Genomic DNA, 22349 nt, shown 5'->3' on the forward strand with positions numbered 1-22349 from the left:
AGAGCCATTATTTCATAGATTCTTTTAAAACATTGAATGAAAAGTCCTACAATTAGCAAAATATTTATAATACATCTGTAGGCTATTGATAATTCACACTCATCAAAACTTCTGCCCAGTATATTTTAGATCAATTGTTTTAAAGCACTATACTATTTTAAGCAATTAGAATATTTTAAAATATTAATAATGCTGTAAGAATTTTAAAGTCTGTAGGACAACTCTTGCCAGACTTTCCCTCTTGCAATGCACCATCAGTCTGGAAAATTGAAAAAAGTCAAGGTTTGCTAAATAACTGCTGCAGACTATAATTTTTCATTAAGTCATGCTTTTGGAGTTATAAACTTTAATATACTTTTTCATGGCATTCTATATTTTACAATAGTTTCTCCCTTCAGCATCTACTTCTTTTACAACACTGAGTATATTTGTCACTAATAAGTGGCTTTATGTTTAGAAAAAAAAATCTAAATAAATTCTCCACTTACTCTGCAATGAAGAATTACATCAGAAAGCCCATTAATACTCACACTAAGCTCATAGCTCTGCCAAGTTTATTTTTTCTGGATGTCCAGATGTAATTGCACTTTGCTTCTGTAGGATTCTATGCTACACACTCTACATATGGACTTAAAAATCAACCTCTTTATTACAAAAGTAGCTTCACTGATAAGGCAAAAATATCTCAATGTACCCCTTTCCATAATATGATAACAAATGTGTCTTGAATGGTCTATTAAGTTTGCAGAAATGTAGAAGTGACATATTTATATATAAAATGCTGTAGAAAAAGCACTCCTAGCATTTTTAAGGGGCTTAAATTGGGTGGCTCTGGTTTAAACTCTTGCTTCCCTGTGAATTTTGATCCCCTTGTCCTCTAGTGGCTCTAGACCTTGAAAGTGGATGTCTGTATTATTATGCATTATCCAAGATTCTTCCAAAGAGTGAACTGGAGAAGAAAAATCGTCCATCTTCAGTCCCCAGCAAAGCCCTCATTGACTTAAGAGGAATATATCAAAGTAAAATGGATTGGTCTATTACTGCTTTAAGCCCCTCACGCTTCACAAAGGGATTTGCTAAATACTTTCATGGGGACTGCAAGGGTACTGCCACAGGGGCTTCAGAAAGCCACTGAACCTTTTGGTGATTGAAATGTACAGTTCTGCTGCAATGAATTAACATAATTGGAGTCAGGACTACATGTTTTTATAGGAACTGATTATGTGCAGTTCCAATAGTATCATTACTTTAGCCTGTCTTATCCTTGAGGGCATAAGAAGACTTGGAAATGGGCTTTAAATATGATGGTTTCTCTGCAGGTGAGAAACTCTTTGGTTTGAGGTACATCAGCTATAATTTATAAAGTGCAGTTGGTGGCATTTAACATTCTAACTATATGTAATATTAAGATGTGTTAAGAAGTAATATATTTTGTGCACTATCTACCTTAGGAAAAAGTTCCAACCCATCTATTTTACAATAATCTACTGGAGATGTACAGGGCTTTTCTTCATGGTATATTAACCAAATGGAATATTAGGGTAATTGAGGCCAGAATCTATATTGCTGTAGATACATTTACCTAAAAAAAAAATCATTGGTAGACACAATATCAATAAAAAGCTGAATGTCACATGTAGACACATATTAAGTATCTAAATAGATTAAAAAATTATTTAAGTTTCATATATAGTAGCTTAGTCATTAATGTCTTCATGGAACTGTTTAGTTCAAAGACCCATATGAACCCTAACTCCATTATAATAGTGAATTTTTCAATTGATAATTTTAAATTGATATACTTAAGTATGGGCTTGCTTATTACTCTCAAGCAGATAAATAACTATGAAAACAAAACAAAACAAAAAACCCCAATTTATTTCCCTCCCACAATAGCCTAATTCACTGTGTAAAGAAAAATGGTTCCTCAAACATATCCTTTAGTCTAGGAAATAGAAACATCACTTAATGATCCCACATTTTCCTAGACAGTAAGTGGGCATTAAATAAAAAAATCACTGGATTTCATTTAGAGTAACACTACAATCAATGAGTAGATGAATGCTGAATTATGGAACAGTACAATATAACATCTGAGTAACTTAGATTCATAGAAAACTAATATGACTTACAGAAAATATATTAAGGCTATTTTTAAAGTAAATGCAGTTAATCAAGTAAAACTCTTAAAAAAGTATCTATTTGAGATGGTGACTCAACGATTGAGTGAAAGTGCATAAAGAGGAGTTTAACTGAGAGGCAAGCCAGGCCAATTGTTTCCAGACACATATGATTGCTTTTGAAATATTTTCAGATAGTCATAACTGCTTAACAAATAATTTTCTTGCAAATAATTTGTAGTGCTCACTTTTATGGTAATCATTATCTCTACCTCCAGACATTCTCTTTCAAACTTCAGTTGATCATAATCAGCACAATGACAATGAATATAGGAGAAATGTGCACCTGATTCTTATTTTAAATAATGATCATGGATACTAATAATTACCTATGCATGTATTCCTTTGCCCCATAGACACATTTTATGCTTTGGAATACCTAAAAGTTAACTATAACATAATTGCCTGGATCCCATATGATTTTTTGCTTCAAGTTTCCTGGTAAAAATCCCAGTTGCCCTCTCCCTAGTTAACATACCCATCCTAATCTCAATCAAGGGAGATGATAGGGACATCTGGGAACAAACACTTGATCTAGTCTGAGAGAATCATTTTGGTTTTCTTCTTGGAGACTGGAATGCTGATAGAGAATGAGTAGTAAAATGTAAATATGTGTTGAGTGTCCATATGATTTATACCATTGTCAGTACTGATGATGGCTAAAACAATGAATGTTTAAAAACTCTGGAAAACGAAAATGAAACACTGCCTAAGAAACCAGTTTCCAGAGGGAAAAATCAAACAAATGTATGCAGAGATGAGATGAAAAGACTCACTGCCCCTTAAAGAGATGAAAAGGCTACAAACTTATTCTCTATTGTGAACACAATGTATTTCATGCAGTTCATTCCTTTTAGTCTCCCATATTATAATATATTCATAATCTTCAACTCATTATCTATTATTTTATAATAAAAATATCCATGATTACAATTCTGTATTAACAAAGATAATCATATGTAAGTTTATGTTATTTTTGAGTCCTAATAACTTTTCACTACAAAGAAAGCTAGTGGAGGTGATGGAATTCCAATTGAGCTATCCAAATCCTGAAAGATCATGCTGTGAAAGTTCTGCATTTAATATGCCAGCAAATTTGGAAAACTCAGCAGTGGCCACAGGACTGGAAAAGGTCAGTTTCATTCCAATCCCAAAGAAAGGCAATGCCAAAGAATGCTCAAACTACCGCACAATTGCACTCATCTCACACATTAGTAAAGTAATGCTCAAAATTCTCCAAGCCAGGCTTCAGCAATACGTGAACCATGAACTTCCTGATGTTCAAGCTGGTTTTAGAAAAGGCAGAGGAACCAGAGATCAAATTGCCAACATCTGCTGGATCATGGAAAAAGCAAGAGAGTTCCAGAAAAACATCTATTTCTGCTTTATTGACTATGCTAAAGCCTTTGACTGTGCGGATCACAATAAACTGTGGAAAATTCTGAAAGAGATGGGAATAGCAGACCACTAGACCTGCCTCTTGAGAAACCTATATGCAGGTCAGGAAGCAACAGTTAGAACTGGACATGGAACCACAGACTGGTTCCAAATAGGAAAAGGAGTACGTCAAGGCTGTGTATTGTCATCCTGCTTATTTAACTTCCATGCAGAGTACATCATGAGAAATGCTGGACTGGAAGAAGCACAAGCTGGAATCAAGATTGCTGGGAGAGATATCAATAACCTCAGATATGCAGATGACACCACCCTTATGGCAGAAAGTAAAGAGGAAATAAAAAGCTTCTTGATGAAAGTGAAAGAGAAGAGTGAAAAAATTGGCTTAAAGCTCAACATTCAGAAAACGAAGATCATGACATCCGGTCCCATCACTTTACGGGAAATAGATGGGGAAACAGTGGAAACAGTGTCAGACTTTATTTTTGGGGGCTCCAAAATCAATGCAGATGGTGATTGCAGCCATGAAATATAAAGACGCTTACACCTTGGAAGAAAAGTTGTGACCAACTAGATAGCATATTCAAAAGCAGAGACATTACTTTGCCAAGAAAGATTCATCTAGTCAAGGCTATGGTTTTTCCAGTGGTCATGTATGGATGTGAGAGTTGGACTGTGAAGAAAGCTGAGTGCCAAAGAAATAATGCTTTTGAACTGTGGTGTTGGAGAAGACTTTTGAGAGTCTCTTGGATGGCAAGGAGATCCAATCAGTCCATCCTAAAGGAGATCAGTACTGGGTGTTCACTGGAAGGACTGATGCTAAAGCTGAAACTCCAATACTATGGCCACCTCATGGACAGAGTTGACTCATTGGAAAAGACTCTGATGCTGGGAGAGATTGGAAGCAGGAGGAGAAGAGAATGGCAGAAGATGAGATGGCTGGATGGCATCACATGAGTTTGGGTGAACTCTGGGAGTTGGTGATGGACAGGGAGGCCTGGGGTGCTGTGATTCATGAGGTCACAAAGAGTCAGACACGATTGAGCGACTGAACTGAACTGAACTCTTTTCTAGAAAGATAAAGGTTATATGAACTACTTTTGACTGTTGACATTTAAATTGGAAATTCTTCAATATTTTGCTTTAGAAGTGTACAGTAGAATTATCTTTGAAACAAAAGCATGTTATAATGATAACTTTTGTCATTTGCAATGCAACTGTTTACATTTGTAATAGTGAAATTTTAGTGTATGCAGTTTAAGTATATAATATAAAAGTTTCTCTTTCATATAATTTTCTATGTAGCCAAGCAATCAAGAGTAGCCCAACTGCATGGCTTCATTCAGAGATCCAATTTGGCAGTTACTTCTCTCCTCAAAAGTGTTTTTCCACTCTGTGTCTAAGGTAGCATTTATAGTAGTCTCCGCCCCAGAGCCAGTGGAAAGGAATGAGGAGTAAAATGAATGACAAGCAATTTCATTTTATGGAAATAACATGAAAGCTGCACATAGCACATGCGCTCACATTCCTATAGCAGGGACTTTATCAGTGGGTTGTACCAAACTGTCTGGGGGGTCTTTCAGCTTTAGCCATGCGCTGACAGACTACGCATATGTGCTTAGTCCTGTGCAACGCTTTGCAACCCCATGGACTGTAGCCATGAGACTTCTCCGTCCATGGAATTTTTCAGGCAAGAATATGGGAGGTGTCATTTCCTATTCCAGGGGATCTTCCTACCCAGTGACTGAGCCCACATCTCTTGAGTCTCCTGCCTTCGCGGGCAGATTCTTTATTACCACACCATCTGGAAAGCCTCCTTCTTTAGCCATATGACCTGCTAAATCCAGGGAATAATCTTCTGTTGTAATCTGTTTGTACATATATTTTCTTGATAACAAAAAGGGTTAGAAACCCTTTGTTGGCAGAAGCCATCATACCAGGATTTTATCAGTATTTAAATAAATATTTTTCACTCATTTAAGTGTATTCTATTAATGAATAAGCATAAATTTAGAAATGTATTTTAGTGTAGTAAACTATTAAATAAAATGTTTCATTATCTTAAAGGCCAATCTTTCCTGGTGCACATTTTTTTTGTAATTATGACAGTACTGTAATTTTGTATTTTAATAATAAATGTGCTTTAAAATAAATAATAAAACCACACTAATACAAAATAGGGTGAGCTGCCATTTTTGGCATAATGTTCTAAGAAAATTTTGATATTAGAATACATTAAAGAGGAAAATGTTTATACTTTCAAAATCACTACAGTTCCAAATTTTTAATCACTGATAAACAAAGACTTATGGCTTCAGAGAAAGTGGAGGAAGTAAAAATGAGATGGTGTTTCCTGGATTAGAAAGGTTTCGATTCTCCATTTCATTTACACTGATTGCATCAGACACAGAGACTAAAGTCTAAAAATTGTGGCTGATGTGAGAAACATAGGAAAAACTCTAAAGGAGAAGTTAGAACCTAATGGAAAGTAAATTTGAGTTGTTTTTTAAAGCAGTGGAAATCAGTTTTCTTTTTAAGTCTTAGAAAAGCAGAATGATATAAAAATCGTTACAACAGAAAAATATGCATGACCTGTGTACCAGTAGCAATATGTCTCACTTCAGTTCAAGAGAAGGTTTTAGTTTTAAGCTTCAGATGTTTAAAAGGAAAACAAAAATCTCCATTTGAATTTTGCAGTCAGTATAAAGATTAGCTTTTCAAATAAGTATAGTTTTATATCCTATACCTGGTCTCTTTATGGAAACTTTCTTCCTTTTAGCTATAAGACTATAGATTTAGAATCCTGAATTCTTATCCAGAAATGTCATTATAGCTACATATTTGGGCAAGGCCTTATTTCCCTGTGTGTATATGTATGTATATGAATATGTGTATATATATATATATATATGAATACATACATGTGAATATATATGCATGTACCCTTAAATGATACATTGATAAGTTCTGTTTTTCTCTTTGGCATATTTATTAAAAATGCTTCATCATATTGTGGATGAGTTTTGCGATGGAGATAGAAAAACCCTTAACTAAGGAGGAAACGTTTTTTTCAGATCACCAATTACTTGAAGTTTTTGTGGAAAGCAGGATAAACTATATAAAATAAGTAAAATTTTGCATTAAGTATAAGAAAATGTAATAAGTCTGTGACTGCACCCATCTGTGGCAGCTTTTGCTCTTGACCTGCACAGATCTTGTTATGTTATTCATTTCTCAATGGTTATTCTTCCTTTTCCCACTCCAGCTCCTTGTACCTTCAAAAGCTCTGGTTTTACCAGAGACCACACTTTTTTTTTCACCACAGATTTCACCAAAGACACTGCACACTGAAAATCCTTTGATATCTTTCTCTGCCTTCTAAATCTTTCTCTCTTCCATGTACACCTCCCACTAGAACTCAGTACCGAGGCTTTCTTCTTACGCCTCCCCTCACACAGCCATTATGACCCCAATGTAACTTCATTCTCACAATGCAAATGTCACATTCTATGACATAAAATTTTGTTCAGCCAAATGTATTTTGCCTAGTATTTCTCAAACCAGCTTCTGTGGTAGAAGTAGGAGAATGTGTGACTTGGTTCATTGTACCATAGGTAGAATATTAAACAACCTCCTTTCACTGGACTATGCATGCTCTGATTACCCTCTGATTATAAGGAGTAATGGTTAAGAGAACAAATTCTGAAGCCATACTGCTTGGCTTAAGATCCTAACTCTTCCATTTATTAGTGAGGTAACATAAGTGTTCTCTGTTAGTACTAGTACTAAATTGTTGAAGCAGAGGGCAGTGGAAAAACTCAGTGAAGTAGAGCTGAGTTTTAACCCTGGCCCTGATTCTCACTGGTGTGAGCTGGGAAAAATCACTTGCTATCATTGAAAATTTCTTCATAAGAGAATATGGGAAAATATAAGCTTAGCAAGGAAACCGGGGTACATATAAACCTTGCTTTATATTTGGATTGGTGATTATACACATACACACACATGCCACTTAATAAATGGTAGTTACTACTGTCTTCAGTAGGAACTGAGGGTGAAAATCTAAGGGAAGCGGGAGATATAAAGAAAATTAAGTAACAGAACAAAAAATGCAAGGAGGTTAAGAGTTAACATTCATTTAACAAATATTTTCTGTCTGCCTATAAGTTCCTGCCACAAAGCTGAGCGTTAGACCATGAACAACATTAGACTTTGTTCTTTACTCTTATTCAGCTCATTCTCCATGTTCTCTAGGAACAGTCTAAGAAATGTAAAATAAAAAAGGTGTGGCCTTTCATTGCTTATAGAAGCAATCTGGAAAAGAGATAAAGGAGAAAAGTATAGTCTTATTAATACAGTTTTTAGATAATCTTAGACAAATCATTAGAACTACTTAGAGGTATAATAAAAAGTAATAAACAACCTTTTATGGTCAACCATAATATATCACTGATAAGTTTATCAACATATATACTTTGAAAATAAGTCAGAAATTATTTCAACATGAAGAAAGTGAGTATGTGTGCATCTGTGTACTTGCATGCTTAGTCATGTCCAACTTTTTGTGACTCCATGTCCATGGGATTTTTCCAGGCAAAAATACAAGAGTGGGTTGCCATTTCCTCCTCCAGGGAATCTTCCTAACCCAGGGATGGAACCCGTGTCTCGGTGTCTCCTGCTATGGCAGGCAGATTGTTTACCTCTTGAGCCTCGGGGAAGCCTGAAAGTGAGTATGTTTAACTCTAAAAGCATTTTAACAAAAGCAGTATCTTATGAATAATTTGCATACTTGGAAGCTTTAAGATCAATACTGAAAAAGGGAAAATCAGATGTCAACAAAGGAGAGATACTAGAGACCTGAGATGCTAGGAAATCCTTGACTGTGTCTTCTAACCCCTGATGATTTATTTCTGAATCAACATTCTTGGCTGATTCAGAAAAAGCATTAAAAAAAGAGTCACATGACTATTATGTTCCTAAACTGGAAATTTCAGACATGTGTACTGGAACTTTTCACAATATTTCACCATTTCTTTGATTTAATATTCAAGATTGATATAACGATTTCAGAAAACACTTCCAGAATAGAGCTAAGTGTGAAACATATTTCACAAGTTGAAAATAAACTGAACCTTTGTGATTTTTTGTGAAGTAATGGAGCAAGTGTATATTTTGATATTCAGGTAAGTATGCTATTAGCCTAGGGTGACTTTGCTTTTCAAACTCAACACCCAAGAGCTTTGTTAACATCTTTCCAGCAGACTTCTACACAAATAGAGCTTTGTTAAAGATTTCCAAACATATTTAAAATCATGTTTGGTTTCTCCTTTTAATTTTAGTATTTGAAAATATTTTTTAAAGAACTTCTATTTTAGCTAGTTTGGAACCACTAACACCAGAAATCCCGATTAATTGTAGTATTCTAAAAATATATGTGTATAGGTTTGTGTGTGTGTGTGTGTGTGTGTGTGTGTGTGTGAAGACAGAAAGAGAGAGATTTCAAAGGAAAAAAATCATAATCACACTGACCAATTTTTCCTAGATATTGAGATATAGAGAGCTAATTTCTTTATCTTCTGCTGAATTTTCTTTTTGAGAATTCATGAACAAAAGGGGACAAAGATTACATAAAGAGGAAATCTGGTCATACAAGTCAATACATTGAACATGACTGAAGGAATATGCATGAAACAAAGATATAAATTTTTGAGTTAAGGAAATAAATACTATCTTCTCAATACAATACATAGAGAAAAAACAGTGAAAGAAAGAGAGGGATAATGAAGAGTCCTTGGGGGTCTCAGGTTGCACTCCTAAACATCTAATCTGAGGATATGGAAAAGAAATAAATGGGAACCAACCAGAAAATTGGGAGGAAGTTAAAGTAGGAAATAAATGCTGAGAAATCTGGAAAACTATGAAATTGACAAATAAAACCAAAGTCTTGTTCTTTAAGATCTATTAAATTGATAAGTTGCTGACAACTCTAATCAAGAGAGAAAACACATTTATTAAATTTGGAATGAAAGAAATTATAACTAGAATGGGAGCAATTAGAAAATATAAGAATATTATGAATAATTCTATGTTAGTAAATTTACTGGATGATTTTATTAAAAATGCAGCTGAAAAGTATAGTAATTAGAATTCTAATACAACAAAGAAAATTAAAATATAGTGACATATAATACTCAAAGAGCACCATGCTCAAGATTTTCATAAAAATAAGAATACTTAATAACCTGTAAACAGTGATTCCCCAGATGCTGACTGCTACAATATCTGGTAACCTTGTATAAGCTATTCATTACCTTTACAATATTCTATAAAATATATAGCCTACTTTTTAGAATCTGGAGAAAACATTAAAAATTATTTTTTGAAAATTTGAAAAGTATAATATTTAGATTAAGGAAAGATCACATTTATTCAAAGCAGAATATTAATACATCCAATATGAGATTATTCAGCTACACAATTTTCATTAAAGTATTTATATTAATTTTATATAATATTGAATTCAATTTATATTGATTCATAAATACTGTATCCACATAATCAGAAGAAATTTTACAAAAGGATTAATTAAGTAGCAAGGGCTTGAATAAAACCTCCTTGAGTGGTAAAATCAGATCTGAAAAAAATGTTTCACCAAAACCCAACCTTGAATATATTTTGTTTAAAACACAAAATTTAGACTAAGTTTCAAGAGAGAGAAGTACTTAAGGAAGCTCCTGTCCTCTTGTCTGTTCAAATCATCATTCACTAGGATAATTATTATTTGGAAATGTGCCTGATTCATTTTCCTCACATGCTAACTGTTCATGGGATGGCATATCACAGCAATTACTGTCAAGAGAATTACTATTAAAAGAATCATTTCCCCTGTACTTATAATGTTTTCACTTAAAACAGAAAGAATAAAAGTAGTCATTCTATGCCTGTTATGGAGTGATCTGTCCCTAAAATCCTCACAGCTCCCTCTTGTATTTCTTTCAGGTCTTGCTAATCAAATATTATGTTCTCCTTAAAGATTTTCTTTTATACTTGTGTTAGGCTGCATTTTTGTTTACAATTACCTACTGTCCCAGGAGGATTATACATTCTTGCCCAGTTGGCTTCAGGCTTGGTCATGTGACTTGTTTTGTTCAATATGTGAAAAGATAAGTGACACATATTTTCACAAGCAGGAATTTTAAGCGTCTTCACATTGTTGCTCTCATCTCACTTCCCTCTGTCTAAATGCCTGTAATATCTTTGTAGAAGTTGCTCTGTCAACCTGGGCTCCGGAGGAGGACATGAAAAAGAGCGATGCTTGACCTGTGATTCATGTGAAGTGTTAGTAATAATTAAACTGATATTATAACAAACCTTGAAAATTTGCAGTTTGATTGATATCACATTATAATATACTCCACTTTCAGGGACACACCACCTCATATGATGTTTTTTTCCATACCATATTTTTGCCCTTCAACATATACATCTATATTTGTCTCTTGTCTGTTATTTTCATCCCTAAGAATATAAGCTTTGTGAGGGTAGGGACTTTATTCTTTTCATTGTTGAATCCCAGCACCTAGTTTAGTGACTATAATAACTATTAGCCAGATGGAAGACACATGGAAGGAGGAAGGGCATTGCAAGCTACAGTGGAAATCTCCCAAAATGGCAGAGGAGAAATTCAAGGTGCTGAATTGCATCAACTTTATTTAGCTTTTCCAGTCAGAGGAAGAAAATGAATCAAAGTGGGATGGAAAGGAAATTGAAGAACTAGGTTATCTATTATAATTATCTATGAAGTTTGGAAATAATTAGGAGAGTAACATCAGAAAGTAATTTGTTTGAACAGAGGGAGTTAAAAATAACATAGAGATGTATTAACTGTAATACAGGAGTGGAGTGATGGGAAATAAGATAGTAAAAGTTAAAGAGAACCCTGAAGAATATAGGAATAGCAAATGTAAAAAACAACTAAAAATACAAAATAACACTAGCACTAACATAACAGACCCAAGGAAGAGATTCAGCTCCTTCCCCTAATTCTCCCACCTTCTATCCAAGACTGAGACATAGACCTCATTTGAAGGCATGGTTCTGGTTCATGGCATGGCAGATAAGTTACTATGGTACTGCACCTGTAGAACTTGCTGGAAATATGTCCTCTAAGATGTGAGAAAGCTGTTGACTTAGCAGTGTCTTACTGAGGCACTCTGCTATAAAAATATCTATGAAAGTGTGCCAAGTGAAATTCTGGTTGCTATGAACCACAAGACTGGGTGATGAAAAAGCCAGCTATGCCACCACATCAGAACAATGAAGAAAATTATTTTTGCTTACAACATCTGTCCAACATCCTCTACTGCCAAAGCTTAAAGTCATTCCAACTTGAGAAGATAATTAAAGGCCCTGGATAATTTTCACAGATCAGGCAATACAGAATGAATCTGGAGTCAAGAGGCAATATTTGGTAACTATCAGGTAAGGTGAGAGACTCTGATGATAATTCTAAGAGAATGAAAAAAAGGGGCATAAACCTTTGACAGATATAGAGCCATTAACAAAGCAGATTTAACAGATATGATAAGAATTGGATGTGGAATTGAAGAGGAAAGAAGAGGAAAGACTCTTGAAGTTCCATCAGGGATTATTGGTTCCCTGAGGTGTGAAATTCAAGAAGAAATGATCCCTTGGAGACTCATCAAGAAGAGTGATGGGGAAGGAAGGAAGTAAAGTTGTAGACACATTGGATAGGTTTTCAATATCTAGATGGAAGTAGACCATGGGTAATTGAATACAAAATCTGGAGCTCAGGAGAGAGAAACAAACACATGTAGATTTTACATTTACTACTTAAAATAATTGTTAAATACCTGATACAGATATCAACAGAGAGTTGCTAGCTAATATAGTATGAGTTGGGTTATAAAAACCAAGAGGGAAAAGAATGAAAACAGAAGGCTGCCAAAGACAGGTACCTGCCTCTTGAGAAATCTGTATGCAGGTCAGGAAGCAAGTTAGAACTGGACATGGAACAACAGACTGGTTCCAAATAGGAAAAGGAGTACGTCAAGGCTCTCTTTTGTCACCCTGCTTATTTAACTTATATGCAGAGTACATCATGAGAAACGCTGGAAGAAACACAAGCTGGAATCCAGATTGCCTGGAGAAATATCAGTAACCTCAGATATGCAGATGACACCACCCTTATGGCAGAAAGTGAAGAGGAGCTAAAAAGCCTCTTGATGAAAGTGAAAGAGGAGAGTTAAAAAGTTGGCTTAAAGCTCAACATTCAGAAAACGAAGATCATGGCATCTGGTCCCATCACTTCATGGGAAATAAATGGGGAAACAGTGGAAACAGGGTCAGACTTAATTTTGGGGGGCTCCAAAATCACTGCAGATGGTGACTGCAGCCATCTGGAAGTTCAGTTCAGTTCAGTTGCTCAGTCGTGTCGGACTCTTTGAGACCCCATGAAGCGCAGCAAGCCAGGCCTCCCTGTTCATCACCATCTCCAAGAGTTCACTCAGACTCACGTCCATCGAGTCCGTGATGCCATCCAGCCATCTCATCCTGGGTCGTCCCCTTCTCCTCCTGCCCCCAATCTCTCCCAGCATCAGAGTCTTTTCCAATGAGTCAACTCTTCTCATGAGGTGGCCAAAGTACTGGAAAGCATCATTCCTTCCAAAGAAATCCCAGGGCTGATCTCATTCAGAATGGACTGGCTGGATCTCCTTGCAGTCGAAGGGACTCTCAAGAGTCTTCTCCAACACCACAGTTCAAAAGCACCAATTCTTCAGTGCTCAGTCTTCTTCACAGTCCAACTCTCACATCCATACACGACCACAGGAAAAACCATAGCCTTGACTAGACGGACCTTAGTCGGCAAAGTAATTGTCTCTGCTTTTGAATATACTATCTAGGTTGGTCATAACTTTTCCTCCAAGGAGTAAGCGTCTTTTAATTTCATGGCTCCAGTCACCATCTGCAGTGATTTTGAAGCCCCCCAAAATAAAGTCTGACACTGTTTCCACTGTTTCCCCATCTATTTGCCATGAAGTGATGGGACCAGATGCCATGATCTTTGTTTTCTGAATGTTGAGCTTTAAGCCAACTTTTTAACTCTCCTCTTTCACTTTCATCAAGAGGCTTTTTAGCTCCTCTTCACTTTCTGCCATAAGGGTGGTGTCATCTGCATATCTGAATGATGCTAGAGCTGAAACTCCAGTACTTTGGCCACCTCATGAGAAGAGTTGACTCATTGGAAAAGACTCTGATGCTGGAAGGGATTGGGGGCAGGAGGAGAAGGGGACGACCCAGGATGAGATGGCTGGATGGCATCACGGACTCGATGGATGTGAGTCTAGTGAACTCCGGGAGACGGTGATGAACAGGGAGGCCTGGTGTGCTGTGATTCATGGGGTCGCAAAGAGTCGGACACCACTGAGCGACTGAACTGAACTGAACTGAACTGAAAGACAGGTACCCTAGAGAACTTTAGTATTTAATGCCCTCTAATTCTCTTAGTTTCTGCCAGTTAGGATGCTTAGTACCAAGTATTGTCTTTACAATGTCAGGAATTATACAGCACATAGTTTATCCCATTTGGGACATTCCATACATTTTTATATCTTCTTTTTCTGAACTATGGGAAACTATAGCTTAGCATATGTGCTCCAGTACCTATAACCAATAGTTACCCACAGTGTAGACAACGGACTTTTACAATTACTCATATAATGACTGAATGATGTGAACCAGCAGGAAGCAACATCATCTTAATAAATCAAGAGAGATATCTGCACAGGGATGTATAGCTCTAGGTAGAATTAACTGGCTCTCCCAGGGTGGCATTTCTTGAGGAGCCATTTATAAATGGGTTAGAAGATCCCTTGGGGAAGTCAATGGTGTTAGAAAGCCTTTGGACAAGAAGGCCTACTGTCTCTCCTTGTGAGTACCTCTGGTTTGGGCTCTTTCCTTATTACCATCAGAGTAGTCACAGCCCTGTCAATTATTATAAAAAGCAAAAATTGTAAAGGAAAACAAGAAGAGAGAAACAGAAGAAATACCAAATGAAAATTTATAAGAAAAAAAGATAAAAGTAAAACTGATTTTTCAGAGCAAAATATAATAAAATATTAAGAAGTAATTTTAAACAAGTAAACAGAAAAAATAAAATACATAACCAGAGTTAAAAGTTAAGGCAATGAGATTTAATAACCATTATAACAAAAGCAATGCACATTTTATAGTGTGAAAGAAGTGAAAATTTTTTTAAATCCTCAGCAAAATATTAATATGAACCTATAAAATTAATAACAATTATAAAATATAAAACTAGAAGTCTATAAGTTAGGAAAATTTTAAAAATAAATTTTCTGACAAAAATGCTAGTTGATGAAATAAATACTAAAGACATAGAGGGAAGTCCAAGGTGACTTTATGAAGTATATTCAAATAGGAGGCTGACAGGATAAAAATGACTAAATCAAACATAAGTAGGGCAGGGATTTTAATTCTCACTAATGTCTTCTATGTATCTGATTTCTGGTGTATCGTCCACCACCTTGAACTAACTCGGCCTAATCAATCTGAATAATGGCCTGCAGGCCTATGGTCTTGCTACTTCAGCCTTCATTTCAAATCAGAGAAACATGAAGACCCCAGCCACCTATCCAGACATTCAATGCTCTCGGAAACCCCAACAGTCTCAGAATGGAGAAAGGGGAGATTTACTCACACATATTATAAGTCATTCATGCATACCAGGCATAATCACAGAATTGTACTGTTGGAAAAAAAAAAAGTGAAAACATAAAGAAGGGGAAAATAAAAAAGAATCCCTGGCAGTTAGTCCTGACATAGCTTATGGTGGAAAATTCCTATCTGTATATTACATACTTATCTCAAAATGACTTAATTAATTTCTAGGTCATTTCCTCATGAACATTGTAAGCAAAGCAGTTTAGGCAGTGACCTATGTGCAATTTCAATTATTGACTCATGTTTTTGCCATGATTTAATAAAGCACAGGAGTATTTGTGATGTTAGAGTGAAACAAAATGTTTCAACATTACAAAGTTGTAGGTATGTACCTTAATTCTGCTCTAAGCTGCTTTGGAGTTTTACCGCCTACTATATCATGTCCCATAGGATTCAATGTGTATGCAAGAGTAGAATGCATCTTGCGGGGCTAGACTGAAGATTAAAAATAATAAAAATGAACATCTAGCACAGAGAGTGAATTACACTCCTCATTTTGTTCTTACACTTAAAGCTACTGAGTTTGCACTGCTCTGAATCAGTATTAATCTTCAGTCATAAACTAACTTGATTACTAACAAGGTTTTGCAAGGTCACAAGCAAGCCAATTAACTTTACCAACTGGTGTCACAAATGAACGCTCCTGCTCTTTAGAAATTCCAGTGACTTTCCTTTTGGATTATATTGTAGTCACTGAACAACAAAATACATATCTGATCATTGCAGTTAAAATAAGTGTAAGTGAAGTTGCTCAGTCATGTCCGACTCTTTGGGACCCCCATGGACTGTAGCCTACCATGCTCCTCCATCCATGGGATTTTCCAGGCAAGAGTACTGGAGTGGGTTGCCATATCCTTCTCCAGGGGATCTTCCTGACCCAGGGATTGAACCTGGGCCTCCTGCGTTGTAGGCAGACGCTTTACCATCTGAGCCACCAGGGAAGTCTTAAATAAGTTAAAATAAGTTTTGTGCTAATTCATTTATTCTAGTGCCTTTTGCATTAATACATTCTTATTCAGTAGCTAGTGTTGTCAAATCAATTGGTCAGATGACTGTTCTTAAAAAGATAAGGGGACATGGCAAGTCAGATAGAACAGCGGCATAGCACATGTGGAACTTAGTTATTTAGCACAATAGGATTTGCCTTTAAGGTAAGAAAAGTTGTTTTAAGTATCATTGATTTTTTACTTGGAAAATGTGTCCTATTGATTTTTCCATCCAGACCCTTAACTATGGCTTTTAATACACCATTCTTGTCTATAATGATGGCCAATGAAAATGATGGTTCAGGTAGGGAAAGGGTAAAATGAGGCTTTAAGAAATACTACCTAAAAGGGCTCCCTACCACACACACATGATTGTACTTCAAAAAGTGCTACTTATTTCTATAGTGGGAAATAAGGTTCTTAGCTTTTTGAAACCATGTGGCAAGTATAAAAAGTAAGCAGCTGAATTTTCTGTTTCCAAATATCTATGCTTTGGGGCAAATAATTCCTGGGTTTCTGCCAGAAATAAAGTTCAGTTATTTGGAGGAGCTGGTTGTTTGAATTTCTGTATTTCTTTTAATCAGGCTTTGTTTCTCCCAGCTGTCATTAGTTGGTTTTACTTTATTATATTTTGAGAATTGGCATTCAAGCATTTGGAAATGCATTTATTCACTCAGTGTAAGAAATAAACAACAACAAAACCGCTGGAATTCTGAAGAACATTGCTTATCATCTGGCATTGCACAGTCAATATCCGTCGTGCTTCAAAGTCCCTACTTCTATAGTGTTACCCACGGTATCCTCTGTAGACAATGCCTACAATTCCTTTCTCTGTGCATCTTGCCTACTTTTCCCTCTTACTTCTCTTTCTTTTACTCTCTCCTTTCTTTGCTTTCTTTGTTTTCCCTTACTCTGTCCTCCCTTTTCTCCTGTTTCCTTCCTCTTTTCTGGCTTTCTTCTATCTTGTTTTCATTCAAATTTAAAAGCTGCAAAGAAATAATTTACAGAAAACTTCAATATTTGTGGAAAAGGATTTTCAAGAAATAAAGTTTATTATTTGAACAGAATAGAATGAAATTGCAAAGACAATTATGTTAACATGATAATAAATATGATTATTTCAATAGCTTATGATTTTAGCTTTGCACCATGAAACAATCACCTCTTAAGCAAATCTTAAGTTCTCTGGGAATTTTCAGATTCACTTATCAAAAGAATAATTTAGTTAAGAGTACTAAATTTATCTTTTCCCAGACATTGATTATTGCCTGAAAGGAAGAAAGGTTACAATAACAAAAAGCATCTAATATCTGGACAAGTTACTAAACTATAGAACATTTAATTTATTATCATTCACAATATTAAAATTTTAACTATGAGGTTTAAGATATTCCTTAAAATATATTCTATAGAAGAAAAATCCCAAGTTTCTGCATTAATATATTAGTTAACTAAGTAGTATCATTTATATAAACTGTTTTGGATTAACTTAGACACCTATTATTCAAATATTGTTGGCCATTTAGTCTTTTCTGATAGTTCAGCTGGTAAAGAATCCACCTGCAATGCAAGAGGCCTGTGTTCAATCCCTGGGTTGGAAAGATCCCCTGTAGAAGGGAACAGCTATTCACTCCAGTATTCTGGCCTGGAGAATTCCATGCATTGTATAGTCCATGGGGTGACAAAGAGTTAGTCATACTTGAGTGACTTTCACTTTCACTTTCACTTTCACTTTCACTTCTAAGCCCTCATTGTATACCTGATGAACACTGAGATCATGTTAATTACCTGTGGTCAAACAGAAATAATCTACTCCTTTTCCTCTATCAGTCTGGTAGCCTTTTTTTTTTTTAATTGGATATACTGTCTTTAAGAAGATAGCATACAAATTGGCTTTTTTAAATTAAGAGGTAAGTAGAAGAGTCAGGCAATGAGATCATCTTCCAAGTAGGAGTTGTATATGGAATACGGTAGTCAGTGGGAGGCCAGCTTCTGGTGAGCTGACAAAATTTTAATGGATTTGAAAAGCAATTCTCTGCCCCTCTACAGTTTCATTCTGCATAACTCCAGGGAAAATTTAAAACAACTTGAAACTGTTACAGAGAAGTGATTATGTCATAAATTTTATACAGGCTTGATTTACCTGTTTGGAATTATGGTGAGGGAAGGGTAAGAGTGTCAAAAAGAGTGATACTCAAGGAACTAATTTTCCCAAAATTAAAGCAAAATTAAAGATTATTAATTATGCAGTCTAAGGTTGAATTTATTTATTCTTGCATATTTATTTAAAAACAAATTATTAGGAGTGAATTCCAAAGGAAGTAGTTCAAAAAGAGTAATAATTCTTTATGTATCTGGTTATTTCCTCTAATCTTCAGCAGTTTTCCCATTCAAAGAAACAAGAACATTATAAAGGCATACTATACAAAGTTGCTTTTTTTTTTTTTTTTTTTTGACCATTGTAACTGTAAAAGTGATGATCAAAACTGTGGATCTTCAGAAAAGCTTGAGGCGAATTTGGATTCAAACATTTAAAAAAAAAATCAGACTTTCTTTCTCACATAGTGCACCAACTGTGAGGAGATAACCCACGTCCAAGAACAAAAGAGAAGCCCTAGCAAATGGTAGGAGGGGCGAAATTACATTTAGAATCAAACCCCATAATGAGAAATGCTCAGAGGGCTCAAACAAACCTTGTTTGTACCAAGACCCAGAGACTCCACAAAGCCTGAGGCAGAACTGTGTTTGGGTGTTTCCTGTGGAGGTACGGGTCAGCAGTGGGCTGCTGCAGGGGCAGAGGCTCTGGGTGCAGCAGACCTGGGTATGGCATAAGCCCTCTTGAAGGAGGTTGCCATTAATAACAACATAGAGCTGTGAGAACTTAAACAGGACTGGGAAACAAACTCTTGGTGGGCACAAACAGAACCTTGTGTGCACCAGGACCCAGGCAAAAGGAGCAGTGAGCCCACAAGAGACTGACCCAGACTTGCCTGAAAGTGTCCAGCAGTCTCCAGTGGAGGCGTGGGTCAGCGGTGGTGTGGTTCAGCGGTGGCGTGCTGCAGGGCTAGGAGCACTGAGTGTAGCAGTGCATGCATGGGACCTTTTGAAGGAAGTCACCATTATCTTCATTACTTCCACCATAGTTTGGCTCCAGGTAAGTAACAGTCAGTGAACACACCCATACCCATTAACAGAAAATTGGATTAAAGATTCAATGGCCCTTGTTCTGAACATGGCCCTGCCCATCAGAACAAGACCCAATTTCCCCCTCAGTCAGTCTCTCCCATCAGGAAGCTTCCATAAGCCTCATACCCTTCTCCATCAGAGGGCAGACAGACTAAAAACCACAATCACAGGAAACTAACCAATCTGATCATACAGGCCGCAGCCTTGTCTAACTCAATGAAACTATGAACCATGCCGTGTAGAGCCACCCAAATGGACAGGTCATGGTGGAGAGTTTTGACTTCTCCATGTGGTCCACTAGAGAAGGGAAAGGCAAACCACTTCAGTATTCTTGCCTCGAGAACTCCCATGAACAGTATGAAAAGGTAAAAAGATAGGACACTGAAAGATGAACTCCCCAGGTCGGTAGGTGCCCAATATGATACAGGAGATCAGTGAAGAAATAACTCCAAAAAGAATGAAGAGATGCAGCCAAAGCAAAAATAACACCCAGCTGTGGATGTGATGGGTGATGGGAGTAAAGCTTGAGGCTGTAAAGAGCAACATTGCATAGGAACTAAGGAATGTTAGGTCCATGAATCAAGGCAAATTGGAAGTGATCAAACAGGAGATGGCAAGAGTGAACAATGACATTTTAGGAATTAGCTAACTAAAATGGACTGGAATGGGTGAATTTAACTCAGATGACCATTATATCTACTACTGTGGGCAAGAATCCCTTAGAAGAAATGGAGTAGCCATCATAGTCAACAAGAGTCCAAAGTGCAGTACTTGGAGGCAATCTCAAAAATGACAGAATGAACTCAGTTCGTTTCCAACACAAACCATTCAATATCACAGGAATCCAAGTCTATGCCCAGACCACTAATGTTGAAGAAGCTGAAGTTGAACGGCTCTATGAAGACCTATAAGACCTTCTCGAACTAACACCAAAAAAGATGTCCTTGTCATTATAGGGGACTGGAATGCAAAATTAGGAAGTCAAGAAACACTTGGAGTAACAGGCAAATTTGGCCTTGGAGTACAGGATGAAACAGAGCAAAGGCTAATAGCATTTTGCCAAGAGAACACACTGGTCATAGCAAACACCCTCTTCCAACAACACAAGAGAAGACTCTGCATATGGAAATCACCAGATGGTCAATTGCTGGGGGCCAGCGTGACGAATCCCACCAGTGACAAGGTCATGCGGCAGAGATTTGATGGGCAAGGTGAGTCAAATCTCTGTGTGCCCCCCTGGTATTTCCCAGGCATGTACCCCAAAAACCAAAAATCTGCTGGCCTTTGTACTCTGCTTTTTCACTTCTCTGACACTCTCTGGAAAAAGTTAACTCAGGGCTTTAGTCTTCTGCACTTGAAAGGGATGTTTCAGCTCAAACCCCCTCTGATAGCTCTCTAGCTTGCCTAACAGGTTCCCCTGACCTCTTACAGCTTTTGAATTGCTTACAGCCCCCCAACCACGAGAGGCACAAAGCTTAAAGGCATCTTATAAAGATACAGAGCCTTTTATAAAGAGCCAAAAATCATATCGGTGACAGGATTTCACTGTTGACTAAATGATTGCTGACAGGCCTCCATATTCTTTATCTTTTAGGCACCTGGGAGGATGTTAATCAATGTAAACGGGATATGGAAGAGGATATATAATAGTTTTGATGTTAACAACACTAGACTTTTGAGTTAATTACTTTTGTTATAATCACTGTACTCCTTTTACTTGTTATAAATTCCTGTATCTTTGCTGTGTAAGAATGGAACTTTATTTAGTGTTTTTCTGAGAATGGCACCAGACTTGGGAAGATCAACACAAATAAGCCTTCTGGTTGACAAACATCAGAAAAGGACTGTAAAATGTTAATTGGCCCTTTTGGCCGGAAGATGATGTCAATTACCTAAGATTTGTGTATACAACTAGGTATGCAGAGAGAAAAGCCTGGTTTTGATAAGAATCTGGGCTACTAATGCTGCATAACTTTGTATTACCCATTGATCTCTATGTACAATCAAGAAGGTAAAAAAGGCCTTTCTAGACAATAGAGGCTGGGCAAGTCATTGGAAGGACTGGCTTCCCCCGTGTCTCCTCTTTACTCTAATTTCAGGCTGAATTCCCATCTGGGGCGTGGAGGCTCACCACGTATACTTACTAGTCCCGGCTTCTAAGATCCGTAAGAGAGAGAGCCCAAGGCGGGGCACTGTCCGATATTCAAACGGACGCCGGTGGCCTGACGTAGATGGTGCAAGCTCCTCGTCTGGAACTTTATTGGCTTTCCACATGAACCAAGTTATTCAGCCCCTTTTCTTCACTTAATTTTCCTACTACACTATTTATTCCTAATCTAATCTTATATTAATAAATAAATAAGTTTTCTCCTCACCTACTCCGTCTCCCCTTCGAATCACCCTGGATCAACCAGGGCTGGACCCTGGCAGTCTATACTGAAATCAGATTGGTTATTTGCAGCCAAAGATAGAGAAGTTCTATACAGTCAGCAAAAATAAGACCAGGAGCTGACTCTGGCACAGACCATGAATTCCTTATTGCCAAATTCAGATTTAAATTGAAGAAAGTAGGGAAAAACACTAGACCATATAGGTATGACCTAAGTCAAATCCCTTACAATTATACAGTGGGAGTGAGAAATAGTTTTAAGGGACTAGATCTGATAGAGTGACTGAAGAAATATGGGTGGAGGTTCGTGGCATTGTACATTGTACAGGATACAGTGATCAAGACCATCCCCAAGAAAAAGAAATACCAAAAAAAAAAAAAAAGGGGGGGGGAATGAATGTCTGAGGAGGCCTTACAGACAGCTGAGAAAAAAAGAGGAGCTAGAGGCAA

The 22349-nt window shown here is 36.7% G+C and overlaps 1 non-coding gene across 1 annotated transcript; it reads right to left on the minus strand.

Annotated features, from left to right (window-relative positions):
* Positions 1 to 16206: 16206 nt before the first annotated feature.
* Positions 16207 to 16279, minus strand: TRNAC-ACA (transfer RNA cysteine (anticodon ACA)). The gene has a single exon. It is a non-coding gene; the product is annotated as a tRNA-Cys (tRNA).
* Between the last annotated feature and the right edge of the window lie 6070 nt (positions 16280 to 22349).

This window comes from Ovis canadensis, chromosome 3 (assembly GCF_042477335.2).
Source record: "Ovis canadensis isolate MfBH-ARS-UI-01 breed Bighorn chromosome 3, ARS-UI_OviCan_v2, whole genome shotgun sequence".
NCBI lineage: Eukaryota > Metazoa > Chordata > Mammalia > Artiodactyla > Bovidae > Ovis > Ovis canadensis.